The sequence below is a fragment of the Apteryx rowi genome, unplaced genomic scaffold (genome assembly GCF_003343035.1).
Source record: "Apteryx rowi isolate R43461 unplaced genomic scaffold, aptRow1 scaffold_162, whole genome shotgun sequence".
Lineage (NCBI taxonomy): Eukaryota > Metazoa > Chordata > Aves > Apterygiformes > Apterygidae > Apteryx > Apteryx rowi.
The window spans coordinates 1,148,594-1,167,127 of record NW_020447886.1 but is presented as its reverse complement, the minus strand read 5'-3'; the positions used below and the strand labels follow the sequence as shown (position 1 = coordinate 1,167,127).

The 18,534-nt window shown below is 38.6% G+C and overlaps 1 protein-coding gene across 1 annotated transcript in view; it reads left to right on the top strand.

Moving 5' to 3' along the window:
• Window positions 1–18,534, top strand: part of CTNNA3 (catenin alpha 3) — a 584,821-nt gene that overhangs the window by 119,919 nt on the left and 446,368 nt on the right. The gene's annotated exons all lie outside the window — the stretch shown is intronic.

The window sequence follows — 18,534 nt, the reverse complement described above, 5'->3', positions numbered from 1 at the left end:
TTTAGGCCTCGCAAGACCCATACTGGGGCCTGATGGCCATGTGTATTAGTCTGCTATTCCTGTTGCTTGTTTGCCCCTTTTTATGCTCAGTTCCTTAATTTTGGGGTTTTTTTAAGCTTTTTAACATTTTCCCTGTCTCTTTTTCTCACACATTTAGCCTTCTGGCTTTTTAAGTTTTTCATAATTTCCTTAATTTTTAACTTCTCTTCTTTCATATTCTTTTCTCCCTTACCCATTTATCTTTTCCTCTTCCCTTCAATTTTTTTCCTGATTTGGGCTTCCTCTAGCGTATCAGCCTGTATCTCAATCACGGTATCTCTGTCAAGAGCACAGGGAAGCTATGTGGGGAGGAAATCACTGTCTGGTCAGGCTCTGCCAGAGGAAGGGCTATAGTTTTACTGTCTGGAGGATTACTGTAGTAACCAGGAGGCTGCTGCTAGTTACATAGCTGCTCCTGATCATAAGGATGGCAGAGCGGTGCCACTTCAAGTTAAGGGAGAATAAAACAGCATGCCTAAAGATCTGGGATACCTCTCTGCCCCTTCTCTGATAATTGTGACTGCCAGCAATGTTAAGTCTTTGGCAGAGGAATGGCATACTTGGTCTGGTGCCCTGGTGAGTATATTGCAGCATATGCGTTTGCTTCAGTCTGGGACTGAGAGGGGAAGGGAGGCTATAGAGGGCCTGCAGCCTTCACTGGGCAGGAAATGGGGAAGGCCAAGACAGCACTGCCTTGTCTGGGCAGCCCATAGACACAAGTAGTTTGAGGTTGGTAGCATCAGTGTGGGTTGGTTTGGTCTTTCCTAGGATCCCTGCAGGTCCTTAGGCTTCTAATTGATGCCAAGTTGTGACCTGCTTAAATAGGGATGTAGGCACACTTACACAGCAGCAGATACTCTGAGTAATTAATTGATCATCCACTGTTTGGGGAGAGAGCAGAAGGCATGTGAAGCAGTGGGTGGTTTTCAGTCCACTCACTGCTCAGTGCTCCTACAAAAACATCTTAGGGAGGCGCCATTAGCATGATGCTCTTCACACAGGCTGATTTACCCCCCTTTCCCTCGCCTGTTGTTTCTAATCCTTTTTCTCCTCCCCTTGACCATGTCACAGGAGACAAACCTGACACCCAGATATTCTCCAAGGTGAATAACTAGTGTATCTGTCTAGAGAGTCTGTCCAGGCAAACAGTCCGCTAGGAAATGATTATGAAGAGAATGAGTGTCCCCCAGCCCTCTTGCTGTACTACTGAAGAGTTTCTCTTAGAGAAAATGTGGACTGTGGGGAGGTTAAATACAGGTAACAGAGTACTCTGTTGTTTCCATAAAACCTCAGGGACTGACAAGCTTCTCCCTCTTCTCCAATGATTCCTCAAAGTTAAAGACACCTGTAGCTGCCCTTCAGCTGCCATCACTGGTCCCCTGTGTGAGGGCTAGGGACCAAGGACAAACACAGCATATCTCCATGGGTGCGCTGTGTCAGCCACTGGGAAGGCCAGGAGCAGCAGAGATTGCTACAGAGAGCTCATGCTCTGGTTCTGCCAGGCCACTGCAGGCTGCCAGATGACAACTTTACTGAAGCATTGGTGCTCCTGGGGGAGATGTACCAGCAGCCTAAAAAACAAGGAGTGAAGGACTGGGAGAAGAGTTGACCCTTTTTTGGACAGTATTGCCTGTGCCAATGCCTTCTGCATTCACTCTCATTGTGGAGAAGCCAGCAGAGCCTCCGGCCTCACTAGCTGTGGAGAAACACTACCGTAAGCCTATTTTTACAGGATCCTTGATGTCAGGCTTTGTACTCGAAGAGCTCAGTATGTCAACTGGCCAACACAAGCCCTTAGGGCTTGCTTGCCTTAGGGMCTAGTCTGCTCTTCTGCAGCCTAGATAAGGCCTAGGAGATGGTCACCAAGCATTCACCTAGGCTGAGCCCTCTAGGAACTGGTCTGTGCTAGCTGCCCCAAATGGTTATGTGGGCCTTGAAATTTACTGGCTCTGTTACTTGCTGTTGTGTTTTCTTACTTGTATATTGACTGGTCAAACTTTTGCTGTGACATATAGCCTTATAAAGATTTCTCATACATATACTGCCTTTTCTCATTAGAAGCTGGGAACAGGTGGGCTTCTGTGCACAAGTCTTGCTCCTGGCTGTAGGTCTGGTCAGCAAAGAGGTTGTCTCTGCAAGAAGCTGATACAGCAGACCAAAAGGTCTGCCGAAGAGGGAGCAAAGCGTGTGACGATCATGAGGCAAAACATAAGAAATAGGCCCTCTGAAGACGAACAGGCCTGACTGAGATGAAGAAAAAAAAAAAAAAAAGTCTACAGACAGCAAACTTTCAGGCCTCCTAAGGCAAACAGGGTAATTACACATAATTAGCTGAATTCTGTAGAGTTCTGTTTTTAGTGTGTGAGAAGTAGCCAACCTGTGTGCTGAGTAACAGGGAAAATAGTATGTGATTACTTAAATGTTCTTATAATTAGTATGGGGGTATAATTTACTTGCCTAAAAACAGTTCTTAAAAACAATTTAGATAAACTCTATGCCAAAAAGCAATTTTGTGACATAGGCTTATGTTAAAATGAATTTTCAGTGATGAATTGACAAAATAAATGAAGAAAAGGTGGTGATACTGTCTTTCTCCTTGTTTACTTTGTCTACTCTGGCTCTGTTACACAACAGCTTGTTTGTCAGAGCAATCTCCCAGGATGATGGATTCCCACTTTCCTCCTCTGTCTCCCAAAAGTGCTTTAACTGTTATGCTGTAGAATATTTGAACTTAGTCTTTATTGCTGGAACTGCAACACTTTACATGATATTAAAGGAAGCAAATTTTAAGTCCATTCTTTAAAAAATGGAAATACTTTATTTTCACTAGATAATAGTAGTAAGACTATATTAACATGGGGAAAATAACATTTTCAGTAGCCTTGATGTTGGAAGTGCCTGAACATTCTCTGTAAACAAAACAAACACCAAATAAAAAAAGGAAAAGCCTGAGACAGGCATCTGATGTGATCAGTTTTAGCCTGAACTATTCATTTGTCAAAATTATGAACAACTGAAAGCAGATTTTCTTAGTGGAAAATGTTAAACAACCCAATGCTGAGTAAGCTGATTTTCTTTTACACTTTGTATCTTGCCTACATTTTGTACTTTAATTTTTCTTCATTAAGTTTCTCCAAACTTAACTTGAATTTGAAGTTCTATGCARGGGAAAAAAGATTACTAAAATATTTTCTTTGTCAGATTTGTGAAATATAGGGTAGGTAGCATTTTACCATGACACGTTTTCCATATCCCAAATAATAGGAACTTTCTACATCAGAGTTGTAGAACCAGGTTCTTAGACTACTTTGAGGCTTGTGCTTTACTTGTATGTGTTTTTGAATCTTCCRTAACAATAAATCTCTTACCCTCATGGGATCCATTCAGGACTTGGTTATTGTATAATTCTTTGAAAAGGAAAGTTCCTGGCTTTCCATAAAGATACAGAATATTCACTTTCAGCCCTAGAACAGTGAAAGTTATTATCATATTTTAGCTGAAAGGGTCCTCTATGAATCTAGTCTAATGCCGGGCTCAGAGCAGGGCCAGCTTCTCAGTTAGAACAGACTGTGCAGGTCCTGTCTGGCTGACATCTGAATATCTTCAAGGATGAAGATTTCACAGCCTCTCAGTCCCTGTTGCAGTGCATCACCACACTCATAGTGAACTTTTTTTCCTTACATCTAATTGCAATTTGCTTTCTTGCAAATTGTGCCTTGCTTTTTCCCTCCTTGTGTCTTGCCTCTCATCCTTTAGCTGTGCACCTTGGAGAAGAGTCTGGCTCCATCTTCTCTGTAACATCCCTTTGCGTAGTGGAAGACTGTAAATGGGATCGCTCTTTTGCCCCCAACCTTTCTTCTCAAGCCTGAACAAACCTGGTTTCTGCAGTCTTTCCTCATATGTTATGTGCTCCAGCTTACTAACCATCCTAGCTGTCCTTCACTGAACTCTTGAAAATCTAACAAGCCTGAAAGCTTGTGATTTATTTTTGTTGAAGTATAAAATATATTTGTCTTTCTAAAATTTTCTAACTTACCTGCATAGAATCATTTGTCATGTGTTATATGTTGCTCCTTGGCTATGATCAAGAGAAGCAGGGAAAGGTGTTTTTTATTTTTACCTCTTCTATTTTCTTTTTTAAGTAAAGGAATTTGCTTTTTTTCTAGGTTTTTAGCTTGAGCACTTAAAGTATTTACTGAAGATTGTATCATTTATTTTATGGTTTATAAGGTTCCAGGGTTTAACTAACACTAACGAGGTCACTTTTGACTCAACAGAGGGAAGAATGGCTTGTATAGAAAGACTTAAATTTGAGTTATATGAATATCAACCAAGAAGGCTGTCTCAGATTCCCTAAATTGTCTGAAGTACTTACAGTATTGTAGTTTCTAAGTAGAAGTGCATTCTAACTCAAAGTGCAAGGACGTTTTCTTGAAGAGTGACCTTTCCTTGATGGAAAAGCTGACTTCATTATCATTTGCACAAAACTGCTCCAGTTGTGGAAATGAATATATTATATTAAGGCTTATTAGTCTGATGGAGAATAAGAAGAATATTAAGTTGCTACAAAGCATGAAGTAGATGCTACAGAGAATAACTGTGCTTAAAACAACCAACCAACCAACCCCCCAAACTGAAAACCTCCTCAAACTGTTTCATTAGACAAATCTCTGGATGATGTTCTTCCACAGTTAATACAATCATTAAAAAAAAAAAAAAAGAAAAAAAACCAAATAAAATTTATTATATATTAGTGTTACATACATTAAATATTTTTCCTTCTGTTCATCTGGCAAGAAAAAAAAAACAAATAGAATAATCATTAAAAAAAAAAAAAAAAGAAAGAAAACCAAATCCAAATAATTCTGATAAAATTCTTTAGCCATTTACAGAAATTATGCACTTCTAATGAAAAGATTGAATTAATAAGAAAAAAAATGAATATAAGGCAAGGTACACACAGGTTTATATCTCTTAAATGATTAAAAAAATAGGGAGGTCATGGCATATAAACAAGCAGAGGACATTTTGGCAAGACTGCTGCCACTGCTGTGTGAAGCTGAAATTTCTTCACCGTTCCCCTTCTTCCAGGAGAACATGGTTACAGGCAAGTAGCTTTTTTGTCCTCTCTTGAGGTATGGAGATGATGACAAGAAGGTGAAAAAATTTGTTTGTTTCTGATGTCATTAGTTGTGGATTCGTATTTTATATTTTAGGAGACATACTGCAACTCTGTGGGTAATTTATAAAGGAAAACTTGGTGAAGATAAAAGTTTCAGAATTTTACACTGTGTCCTAACAATTAGTCCTCATCAAATTTCCCCTACTAAATGTTAAGCTGTGAGGAGACTGCTTTCCACAATCCCCATGTTTGTGAGAATCGCATTATATTTCAGATATGCTTTTGCTGAGAGAGAATGTTGCCTGTGGTGCCCCTYGGATTAAGGTTTAGAATTATTTTGAACCCACTGAATCATAACAGCTAGTAGCACATGAGAAAATAATTATAAACAGGCTTGCTTTTTTGTTTTGTAATATTATGTCTGATATTGGAATAAAGCTGAATTCTAACCAGCTCGAAGGGCTTTCATGTGAATGAACTTCTGATAGAAAACTCAGTTTAGAAATGGAAATTATCTGTTGGAGTTTTCTGATTTTCTGCAACAAAAATCATAATGAAATATCTTATTTCAGATCAAGTCAACATCAGTCAGGTTTTCACTGATGTGACTTCAAATATCTTATTTTTTATATATTTGAAGAATCAATAAAACTGCATTTCACTACTTCATTGCCATATAAGAAATGCCTAACTGGGTCATTGCCACTTCCTTTGAGTCCAGGAAGACATCGTTTCCTGCTGAATCCTCATTTCAACTACGGAAGTTGGAAGCTGGCATATAAAGAAAAATAATCTTCCATAAGCCAACAGACATACTAGGCAATGCAAGTTGATGCTGATCTTGTTCCGAAAAGAGCTATTTGTAGTGCTTTCAGCGAAACAAAATCATTTCGGTTTCATAAATTTTGAAATGTTTGTGCTAATAAAGATGGCAGTACAGACTTTTTTATAAAAATAACTGTCAAAATGTTTATTGTCTGAAAAATATCAGTATTTCAGAAATTTTCTCCATTCTTTGAATCAAAACCACAGGCTGAATGGTTACATGTCCTCATTGGTGAAAATTTCAAATCTTCTTTATCTCTTAAAAATCCATTGCTTGGTGCTCACCAATAAGCAATCATATGTAACAGTTGAATGGATATTTGACTTTGGAATTCAAAGCTGTGTATTTCTCCCATAAAATTAATGGAATTCTATAGTTTTTAGGTGTTGGTTACAGGGTATCCCATTTTTGTAGCTATAGTATTATACTGCATATTCTTATTGTATATTGGGTCGTATTTTGGGGGCTGGTCACACTACTCTGAAGGTGATGCAAAATACTCTCGGGCATAAGGAAGAGTAGGAGTGCATGTGGTGCCTATCTATAGCACCTATGTTGGTAAGGATGGATCTTGAGAAAAATCCAGCCATCTAAACCTTTGTCCCAGCAATTTGCTTTTTATGGATCTGTATAGTATGAATCACGTGATCAGAGTATTTTATTTTTCTGATTTTAACAAGGTATAGTCCATGCAAAGCATAATGTGTTCATCATTAATTAACTTCATGGATTTCTTTTGTTTGTTTTGTAGAGCTTTCTTGGTGTTTATGCTTTTTGAATTTCATTTAACATTGGTAAGAATTAAATAGCATTGAAGTGCCATCATGGAAGATGAATAAAAGTTCTAATCTAAATAGAATCTCTGTAAGGGTAATTTCTAATTTTTATAGGAATGTGAAAACGAAGAAATCAAGCTCTATATTTTCAGCTTTTCTTGACAAATACTGATGCTGTAAATTATACAGCTGTTCTTTCTCTGTATGGATTTTGCAGTACTCACAGCGATTTATAGGTTCAGAGTGCAGCTGCTGGAAGTCATTTATTCTCAGTTCTGTATTAAATCTATCATATACAAATGCATTAACATTCAGTACAGAGCTCAAGGGCTTATGGCTTTTTCTTTCTTGTTCTGAGTTGCTGTCCTGCAAGCATTTGCAAGATATGCAGAAAACAACATTAAAAACAATTAAACTGCTAATAAAGAAAAAAGGGAAACATTCTTAGTATTTTCCATGATAAATATTTGAAACCAGCTCATTTTGCAGTTTAAGCTGAGCAGCCAAAACAAAACCTACTGTTAACATTTCTGAAATTGGTAATGCTAATAAGCTTGTTTTGATGGATTAGCACTTCAGTTCCATTTCCTTGAATGCCACTCTTTAAGCATGTCAGTTGTACCTATATTTTCATTTCAGAGACGTAGTATCTCCTGCAGTCTTTGAATTATGTGCCTCTTAAGAGAGTGTGCGAGCATACATCTTTGATTTACTTAATTCAGCGTGTTTTAATTCTGTGTGTGTGTGTAGGGGAGGTTGATTAGAAAAAGGGAAACTAGCTTATTTTAAATATTTGGGAAGTATTTATAATGAATGTATACAAATCCCTAGACTGTACTGATAACTAATTGGAGTTTGACAGAAGAATAGATTAAAGGGGCATGAATATTTTTTGAGTATATAATCTCTGAGAAAATAGCAGTTGAAACAGACTGCCTGATGTGAGTTGTGTATCTGTTTCTCATTGATGATTTCGCATTTTTCAAGCTGAGATATTAAATCTGGGAAAATGGAACCGTGCTCTGTCCAGCACTAGGGGAAGCTGGTGCCCAGGGGAACCTGAGCTGATTTGTTAGAGAACCCTTGTGACAGATGGAATACCTTTAGACAGGCTTAAACGCAATAAAAGAAGGTTGAAACAAGATAGGCTAAAGGTGAAAGGTCTGCCAGATTGGCGTATGTTGGCCTGTGTATCAGTGAAAATTCTGGGGGACCATTTGTAACCTGATCTTCCACTATCAATATTTTTACTTTAGGTGTTTCTAAGGAGTCTAACACTGCTAAGGCAGAAAGCACAGGTTTTCCATCTAGTAAGTATTTTTATTGAAAACCTTTCCCCAAATTCCCTTATAATTTTAGAAGAAGTTAAAACTCAGGGTTATTTTGTTTTATTATTTATTTTTGTTATAACAATTTATTTTTATTATATATATATATATATATAAACTTTATTTTAACATTTAACCTTCTGTTATAACAATTTTATTTATTATTATTATTATTTATTTTATTAACATTTAACTTTTTATTATAACAATTAAAAATTTGCAGGAATAAGTAATTTGTTAAAACTGCTATTATGCTGCAGTTTTTGATGAATCATCTTCCATTGAAAAAGTACAGTGCTGAAATACTTCCTGAAAGCTTCATTAACTGTACTATGTGCATGGTACTTTGTATGATAGTACTTTATATTTTTCATACCTCTGAAATAACTACGGTATGAACGATCTTGTATTTAATCTTGCTCTATATGTTTTATTCTGATGTTTTATATGAATGTTTATAGACAGGTTTTAACCTTGCATTGCTCACAAATGCCAATCGTTAGGTGTCTTCGGTTCTGTGAGAGAAGTTAGGTCCTGCTTTGGCACATCTTTTGAATTTCTTGGCTCTTCTGCAAGCTCAGTTTATAAACAAGCAAATTAGTTAGACTTTCTGTGTCTCAGCTTTCTGTAATCTCTCAAATGTTAGAAAACTGCAGCATCTTTATGGTTTTGTGCAAGCATGGAAGTGGCATTGCTGTTCAGTTTGCTCTTAAAGATATTTTAACTTTGTTCCCTCTGCTTTTTATTTCCCTGTCCTTTGTTGTTTGGCCTGCTTTATTGCCTTGTTATCCTATGTAATAATTCATCTTTGCATCGAAATGATATGGAACGTGAGTTATCCTGAAGTGTTCTTTTTATGGTTTCTAAGGAATTACTGATCCTCTAATAGATTACATTCTGTTTATATTCTTAGTCGCAAATGGCATTGAATTTCAGTAACTTTTTGGTTTGTCTTTCAGTTTTGCAGTTTCTAAGATGTTCTTGAGCACAGGTGTTTTTAGGTTGCCTGTAGCAATTATTACTTTTATATGTATATATTACTTTTTATGGTAATGCAGAAATCCTCATAAACCGGACACTAGCCTCATAAAATAATGAGTTTGCCCTGACTGTGATGGAAGGGGGGAGCTTTCAGGAGGCCAAAGTCATCGATCACTGGCACATTGTGCCATTGGCAGTGTCCCTGACCTTGATCGCCTCCTGGGCCCCCGACGTTCTCCATGGCCTGACTAAGCAGCTCTTTAAGAAAGCCGTCCTAGCTTCAGCGGCCTTGCAGGGAAGCTGTACCGACTCCACGGTGAGCATCTGGGGCAGGGAAGGAATGGCATTCAGCTGTGCCTTGTTTCTTGTGCTCGTTTTCTCCAGCATACCATGTACCAGTTTCCAGATTCCTAGTTTCATGACTTTTCCTATTATTAGGACAGAGCGTATTTGCTGGGTGGTTTGGTGTGACTGAGTGTACCTCCTACAGAGTACTGTAGGAGAGAAAGCACTTCAGAGTATTCTGGTGTGTACAGGACTTTYGCTTATTCCTCCAGGACCCATGCTTCCTGTGTTTCTATCAGGCTTTCTAGCTGTCACTAAATCTGCTGTAGCTCAATTTTGTACCTCCATATTTTGTATTATTGCATTGTATTACTTTGTTAGGTATGTATGCACAAATTCCTTGTTGGTCCATTGAAAACTGCAATAAGTTGCTTTAATGTTAAATTTTAGACTAAATCATAAATGATCTTGACCACCAGAAGTGTACATCAGTCTGTGACCTCTTTTCTTTCAAGGATGGACATTAAACAGCAGGTCTGACAAATCAATGATTCACACACCAGTGATAACTGATATTGAAGTAGGAGGTGTTTCTTTATTTTTATTTGTTTAGCTGAAAGGATGAGATGGAGTTTTAAACAACAGAGATCAAGCTTGATAATAAAGGATCCAACAAGGTTCTGAAACAAATGGTTAACATCTACCAGCTCTTTAACTTCCTAGGAAGAGATCTCCAAGTCACATGAAGAATTAAGCACTGAAAACATTTGAAGTTTAAATGGGGAAATAAAATTATGCCATAAAAACTCTGGACTTAAGAAAATTCTAAACTGTATTTGACAGCAGCAAAAAGAGAAGATACTTCTTAGGTGGAAATGTTAACACAGAAGAGTTGATTGTTGCTTTAACCATTGAATAAAGAATGCAAGAGGACTGTAGGTTGTTGCTGTCCTGGTTTCAGGTCCTGCTGTCCTGGTTGTCCTATTTTCAGATTCTTGGAATGTTACTGACCCTTTTCTATCTGTTTTTCCATCCTCTTACTCTTCCTTGCACTGTTTCAATCTCATGTTTTTGTGCTCTATCTCCCCCTTTTCCTATTTTCCTTTCTTTATATTCATCTAGATTTCTGCAGGGGTATTTCCTCCCTTTCTTTTTCCCTGCTTCTTCTCCTTCACATCTTCTTTACCCTTCTGCTCTTCAAATCGTGGTAAGACCTTCTGCAGGTTCCCAGCTTCAGATCTGGTGTTTAACCTGGGAGCCCTCTCCCTGATGAATGTTTCCCTCTCTGGTTCCAGACACGCTTGTTTATGACAAATGTGTCCGTAACTATACTAGGAGAAAACCTTTGTGAGCTAATATATTAAGTGGTATATGTTTGTAGAAAAAGGATTGCTGGACGTAAAGAAAAATTCTATTACATTAATTCTTGCCGGGARAAATTGCTTTGCTACCTTTCAAACTCAACTACTTCATCTGGGAGACTGACAGTTAATGGAGCAGGGTATTAAAAGTGCGGGGGCCAAATTCCGAAATAACGGATGGAGAAGTGACAGCAAGGTGTTGCTTAATAATCTGTAACAAGGCTAGAAGTCACTGAAGCATAGGAGAGAGAGAATATCATGTAGTTGCAGTCTTATCCAACAAAGTCGTCAAGGGAAACTTTACCTCCCTAGCTGAGCAGCAAGTTCCTAAAGAAGCCTTAGTAAATTAAAACACTGGGATGTTAACCAGAGGCGGGCAGTATTTGCTAGTTTGTATAAAATAGCTGTGCTGCTTTGTGGTATTTTGTGACAGTTGGAATATGTTTAGTAGTGCATAGGCACAGATGCAGAGAGAAAGTTGCGAGGCTTTACTTCTAGTCAAAATCCAAGTCCTGTAACAGTTTATTATTCCTACATATCTTTATATGGGATTTCAGATGGGACACAAGGGTTGATATCATTTTATGGCCAAAAAATGATAAAGGTCTTTGGATCTAACCAGATAAGTTTGTCTCTTCAAGAGAAGTAGGTTTCTTGATCAAGGTATCCAAGTTAATTTTCAGTTCTTTCTGCTTTATGCCTTAATTTATCTATTTTACATATTATTTTTTAAGCCATGTTGGTTAGTTCATCAGAATCTCTAATTTTTAATGGATGAGCAAATTATTTGTTTACATTTATATGAGACTAACACTAACAGCAGTGTTTAAAAAACAAACAAAAAAACCCTTGACCTTACCACAATGTTATCAAAGTATCATTCTCCTAATATGAACACTAATGAAAAGCATCTAACAAGCAAGCAAAATATCCAGATTTAACTAAAAGCTATCAATAACTTTTTGTTTGTTTCTAACCACAAAAATGTAACTATTCATTTGTGGTCATAGGGCAGCTTCTGTATTTCTGTGCATCAGCAGTTTAATTCAGCGTGTCAGCTTTCAGGCATACTTTTTCTGCTTGCATTCTTCAAGACTGTAAAAATCTCTGGAGATTTATTTAGTACCTTTGTAGGTTAAACAACTTTTATTTCAGTGCCTCAGTATGGCTTTTGACGTTAAATATAAACACTTTCCCCTCCCTTTTCTAAGTGATGCAGCATATAGAGAAAGGAGGTTTCATCTATAGTTCTTTGTTATTATTAAACTCTTCTTGCATTCCTAGTTCCTGCCAGATTGGTGAAGTAATTTGTGTTCTGGTTTCAGGGGAGAACGGAGAACTGCTGTGTACTGAAGTTGCATCTTCAGCAATTATGCATAACATTTTCAGACATGGCCATGATTTGGGGTTCCCAGTTTGAATGCCCAGGATAAAACCCTGCTGGCTAAGTTGCATGGATTTTGAAAAATCAAGGACCAAAAATGATTAAACTATTCTGAAAATAAGACCTTTGTATTCCATGTTTATGGGAATCGGTCAAAAAGGCACCACCTCCCTCCAAAGAAAAGATAAAAGGTCTACCTGCTATGTTACAGGTAGAGCCAGCGATGGTGATTTCCTGCTTGCTCTCTAAGTGGCTGAAAGCTGAGTGGCTTTATAAACGCAGCACTGAGTTTTCACGGAGACAGGGTATATGATCGAAGCTTCTGTCCTCTGCTGGCATTGTCATGGCGTTTTGCTGTAACAGTTCACATTTTGCATATTTATACTTAAGGCTGATGCAAACAAACTCTGCCTACAGTTAATGGCTGTATAGAGTGTGTGTATATGGTGTGTATATGTATACTTTCTGTATGCGTACTGTAGTATAGTGTAGCATCAGACACTGAGAATTGCTGGTGGCTTCTGAAGCCAGGAAATATAAATCTAGAGGCCAGTAAGACTTTTTTTGTAGAAAGTTAGTTTGGAATTCCTGACAACCAAGCCAATCTGTGTAAAGACAGATTCCTGTTTTTATATGCAAACCTGAACAGTGTTATGATGCATCTTTTCAAATGGCTTATTTCCGTGGTGCATGCAAACACAGTTGTTTTGGGGATTGTTGGTGTTTCAGTATCATCTATCTGTTGGAGAAGAGAGATGAGAAAGGAAAATGTTTTACATCTCTGGAATGTAACAGTGTTAATTTATTTGATCTACCAGTGTGGACTTGAGCCATCCCTGGAAACCTGTATATTTTTTTTAAAAAGCAAAATATTAACAAACTGGCTTTGGGACTACATGCATTATCTGTGAGGGAGCAGGAACAGACATCATTAAGAAAGGTTTCCATTGAGTATCAGTCATCTCTATGACACTGGAATGTCTAATTTACTTTCTAGAGCGCTGACTATGCCTAACAGCGGTCAGTGAAGCTAATGGCAGGATTTTGATTTAGTCTATAAGAGATGCACAGAGGTGTGTTTAAACAACTTCCTTTGATTCCTTGCTGTTCTTAGTTTGAAGGCATACCTTCTCAGCAGTGCTTAACTTGCTGTGAATGTATGTAAGGTGACATTTTATGGTCAATGTCATACAGCTCTATGATCTAGTGACATTTCATTTGTGCTAACCAAATCATTATCCAAAGTCAAGCCCGGAAGTCAATCCACATGTCAGAGTGAGGATCAGGGCTGGTGAGAGTAGCCAGTAATCACTAGCCAGGTCCATAGTGATAAGGCAGAGCGGGAGTCAAGCCAGGAAATCAGTCTGTGGGTCAGCAGGGTCCATGGCCAGGCACAGGTGGTGGGGCAGGGGCTGGTGGCACCAGGCTGAGCTGAAATGGGGCTCCTGGACCCGTAGGCCCTCAAGATCCTGACAGGAGTAAGCCTTTAAAATCTGTGAGAAAGTAGTACCACCTCGGAAGGACTGACACAGCTGAAGAGCAATGTTGCAATCAATATCAATGCCAGATTTTTTTCACTTTGTGAGATATTCTCTTTTTGCTGAATGAGACTACATACTACTTACAAAATGGGTAAACTGGAGCCATACCCAGATAAATGATGCATGAGCAAAAACCCTTGGAAGAGTTTACGAGCTCTCCTGTCATCTTTGTTGATTCCCCAAATAGATGTTGCAATTTGGCAGTCACTTTTGACTGCAAGCTGAACATCAAGGCCCAAGCTTAAGCCGTGATAAAAAGCAATGTTTTTGTTCCCCCATCCTATAGTAGTATGAAACTGTGAGGGTTTGTATGCTGGTTTGTTTTTTTCCCTGGCTATAGAGCTGAGTGCAGTGACGTCTGTCTCTACAAACAGTGGGCTAGACGGCTGCAATGCATTTTATTTGAAGCTACCTTTGTGAACCTCTTGTTGACTGCAGCAGGTGCAAAATATAGCAGTGTTATTTATAGCCATGGTGATGCCTGGATCCCATGAGTTGTACTGATGCAACTACTCAGTGAAAAAGAACTGCTTTCCAGGTGTACTGCACTGCCAAACATTAAATGTAGCAAGTGTAATAAAGTACAAAATTACTTTTTGCTAATTGGTAGTGCAACCCACGCTTAACTGTGAAAAAGAAGGAAAAATGGACTAAAGCTCAGTACTGTACTTCAATGAGCTAGAGATGCGAGGATGTTATGGTGAAAAAAGTGGGAGTAAGGGCTTGTTTGGAAAATTTCTTGTCTATAGCGCTGTTACTTTGTTTTCCACCTACATGCAGGTGGAAGACGATCCATCTGCACTTGTAACAGTCGCTGAATAACATGAAAAAATATCCTCATGGTATGTGTTCTCCTGTTACTTTTGTTCTGGTGCCCTGTTTTACAGCTATTCCAGTGAGATGTGTACATACTCTCCGCCCCCCCCCCCCCGGCCCCCGGGGTTCTTTTACACCCTTGTGTAACACTGCGTTTCATTCTGTGCCAAGGGTAAGGCAGCGTATTCAGCAAGGGGCGGTATGTGCGGGGGGTCTGAGTACAGCTTTCGCTGCATTCCCGTCAGACTCTTTGAATGCTCAGACCTTTAGGAGTCTGTAGTCTTAGTGTGGAGTCTGGTCTACAGGTGTGCAAGCACATTCAGGTTTAGCCCAGCGCCCATCAATGTGTTGAGTTGGGTGAAGGCTTCAGAGGGGGCTTATGTTAACACTCTGCTTGCAGTTTTCAAGTGATACGTTGTATCAAGGGATAACTCAGAATAAACGGTATACTTTCTCAGTGTTACTTTCTTGTGTTTCCTAGTGGTATGTTCTCTAATTACAAATGAAAAGGAATCAGGTGGTTTCTGTATTTTTCTCTTCAGTGGAAAAGGTTTGAGGAGTATGGGTTAAAAATCTGTATGTAGAGACTAACTTCCTTCTTTTAGAGAACTAGTTACATTATTCTAACAGTCCACATATGCAAAGTTTTGGTAAAGAAATCACTCTCTCTTTTTGGCCCTGTTGTGCAGAAGGTCAGACTAAGATTATTGAATGTCTCTTTCTGTTTGTGAATCACACAAAAAATCCCGAGGACTTAATTTTTCATCAAGGTGGAAAAGAGCAATATYCCTGCAGTTGTTTTGGGGCTAAGTCTCACAATTGAAAAGCAAAGTAGTGATATATTTCATGGGTCTAAACATTTAAAAAAAAAAAAAGAAAGAAATTAAGCGTTGTTGAACAGAAGTGAAGCTCTTCACAGACGGATTTACCAATACTGTACTTTTGCAACTTGACACAGTATAGTGTGAAACAAAACTTTGTGTGTTTTGAAAACAATAAAACATTGAATTTTTCTGAATGTTTCTGGACAGCTAAAGAATAAGAAATTTCAAAACAAAAACTATTTATTCATCTTCAGGTGTGTAATTTGACAGTGACGTTACCCTGTTTGTATGATTGTCATGCCATGTAGAGGGCCTCCTTGATAGCCTTTGAATTTTAAATGTCTCCCATTATGTTTTTTTTCCTACTTCTGGACATAAAGTGGACAGAGGAGAAAGTGATTTAAGGTACAAGTCAATATTACCCTGCTGTTTCAATTGTTTTGGTATTTTTAACATACCATTTTGCTTGATTTGCTTTTCTTAAACTTCTCTCAATTTATTTCTTATGTCACAGTGGTCAGAGTTACTCCCAACTTGTCAGCTAAAATTAAATGATTAGCATTTTTTATGGTTTGTTTATTCCTAATGTAATATCTACTGGTTGAAAGCATCTGTACCACCAGTGTAACAGCACTGAACAGGTGATCTGGCAAAGGACTTGTCAAGAAGGAAAGGTTGAGGAGGGGAACTGAAAATCCATTAGTCAAAAGAAATGTAGGGAGTTAGGGTCTGTTTGCTACCTGTTTTCTTAAATCTCACAGTAAAACCTTCAATCTCTTCCCCTTCCAGGACCCCTAGTTCCTTGGGACAGTATTCAGGAGCTTCTGTACAGAGTGGTGAAAGCACTTGGTTTCTTTCGGAGTTGGGGTAGAAAGTTAAATGGCTGCATGGAGGGAGGATCTGCTGGGGCTGAAATCCTCTTTCCTTGATGAGATCCTTAGAAGGTGAAGGGAGGGAAGCAGTGAGAGATCCTACCCCTAGTTTCCCCAAAATATCTTTTCTATTGCCCATCCCTTCTYCTGTACCCAGAGCTCTTAGAAACTCTGTTGTAGGCACTGATCCTCTTCCAGCTAGAGTTCCCTGAAATCCCACTTCCCCTCTTTCTCACCTTCTTCCCTGCCAAAGAGCCCAACAGAAGCAGTAACTGAAACAGTAAAGAAGCATTTTAACTTGGGAGGAATGAGTATCTTGGTGTTTAGAGCATTTCTACTATGTTCATACAAAGTCACATATGATGGTAACAGAACTCGTGAAGTTGCATGTTTTGGGTGGAGCTGCCAGAGGTGAGCTTGACAACATACTTTGGGTCATATATACTTTTTGCTCTACCCTTTTGTGTTTGGCGTGAAGACTTGTGTGGCTCTGTGTATGCTGATAAACCAAATATTGAGTTTATTGTTGAGAACGGATACTGTGTTACTGGCTTGCTGTTATTGGCCTGTCAGTTTGGGATTTCTTACTCATTCATAGTAAGACAGTACTGTTTTAGAGAGAGCTCTCACTTGTCAACAGTTAAGACTAGTGGAAGCCAGCTAGACTGAAGTGTTGTGCTGACTTACCCTTGTATCTCTAGGTTTGCAGCCTCCTTGCAGCACAGGAGGAAAGGAGTCATTCTGTCTTTTTGTCATTTGATTATAGGGAAAGGTAGTTTCACTAATTAGAACAGGAGTTCATGTTTAAAATGAATACCACCTTCGGCTGAGTGTGCGTTGGATAAGCTGCAGATATTTACCAAGGTGGGAAGTACAGTGGAGTATTTGGATTAGAGCAGACTGGGTGGTAAAAGCAATTCCTGCACAATGGTGATTCATTTATATATTGGATTATTGCTAATTTTAAGAAGTAATAAATATTAATCTATCCAAGAAGATAACTCCATTTTCTAATTCAGATGATCAGCTAGTGAAGCAATTGTCTGCTTCTGTTTAAGGCTCCACTTTTTTTACTTTATCCCTGAGATTCCCAAGCTAGCCTGAGGAAGCAAGATCCAATCCTATGTCCCATGCATATCTTACAATAAATGAGATTTAGAAAAAAAAAAGGTTCATTTAATATTCAGTGTCCTTTTCCTCAGCCATAAACTTTATGCAGTGAGAAGTGGATACTGAGATGCTTTTGTAAATAATACATATAGAGCCTGATGCAATGCCAAGGAAAGTAATTGGAAAGGCTTCAGCTTGCTTTAGAGCAGGCTGCTAGCAGCTTTGTACACATTTGTCATTCACTCTTCATTGTGTCTCTTCTCATTGTTTGAAGCTAGTGCCACAGGCTTTTGTTGTTCTGATGTGCCGTTTTCCGTTCCTTTTTTTTTTATTTTACCTCTGAGTTTAATTCTTGCTTTCATCCAAGCCTTTTTTCAAATATCTACTAGTTTTCTTCAAAGGGACAAGATGCAAAAAAGAGAGTGAGTAGAGTGTGTAGAATAAAACTGGATGAGACAGGAGGCTCCTTACAATCCTGATGTTGACTGTATGTTTGCCCTGAAGTTCATAACTTTCAGCTGTCCAAATAACAGTGCCTGAGCTTGACTCCTAGAAACACTTAAAACTGACTTGGTAGCTCTATGGAGCTTCCAGTTATAAGGTTCACTTTGTTTCTTCTTGTCTGGGCTGCCAAGAGGCAGTGGGATTTCAGGAAGGTCTGGGTGGAAAAGGGAGGAAGGTGATGAGTGTGGCAAGGTTCCTGAGTACTCTTAAGTGTGCACATGGCATGGAGAGAGGAGAAACAGGCAGTGGCACTTTCCAGAGATGGCTTTTCACAGGCTMTGTTTTTCTTTCCCCACCTTCCATGCTTTCCCAGGAGTACATGGTTTTCATCTCTGACCTGCTGTTCCTTTCTACCGTGCGCTTGGGATTTATGCTAATGGGGCAGGGAAGTAAACACAGGAAATTAGTTTAAAAGCACAAACACAGAATTTCTTGCTTAACCCTATCTGCACCCACTGCCCTTCTCTATTGCCTATTAAGACAGACATGCTTGGGAGACAAGACAGCTAATTTGCAGGCTAGTCCTGCAATGAGCCATCACAGGAAAATTGCGCTTAAGAATAAGTAAATGTGGACAGATTTTGGTCCTGGTTATAAGACGCACTAAAAATGGTAATGGTTGTTTTTCATAGGATTGGTTCATTCTTTGTGAGATAAGAATGATCCCAAATTTAACTGTAAGTATTGTTGTAGACATAGTCCATTTTCCTAATCTTTGATGAATTTTGCTTAATATTTCCTTAAACAGAATACAGATAGAAAAAA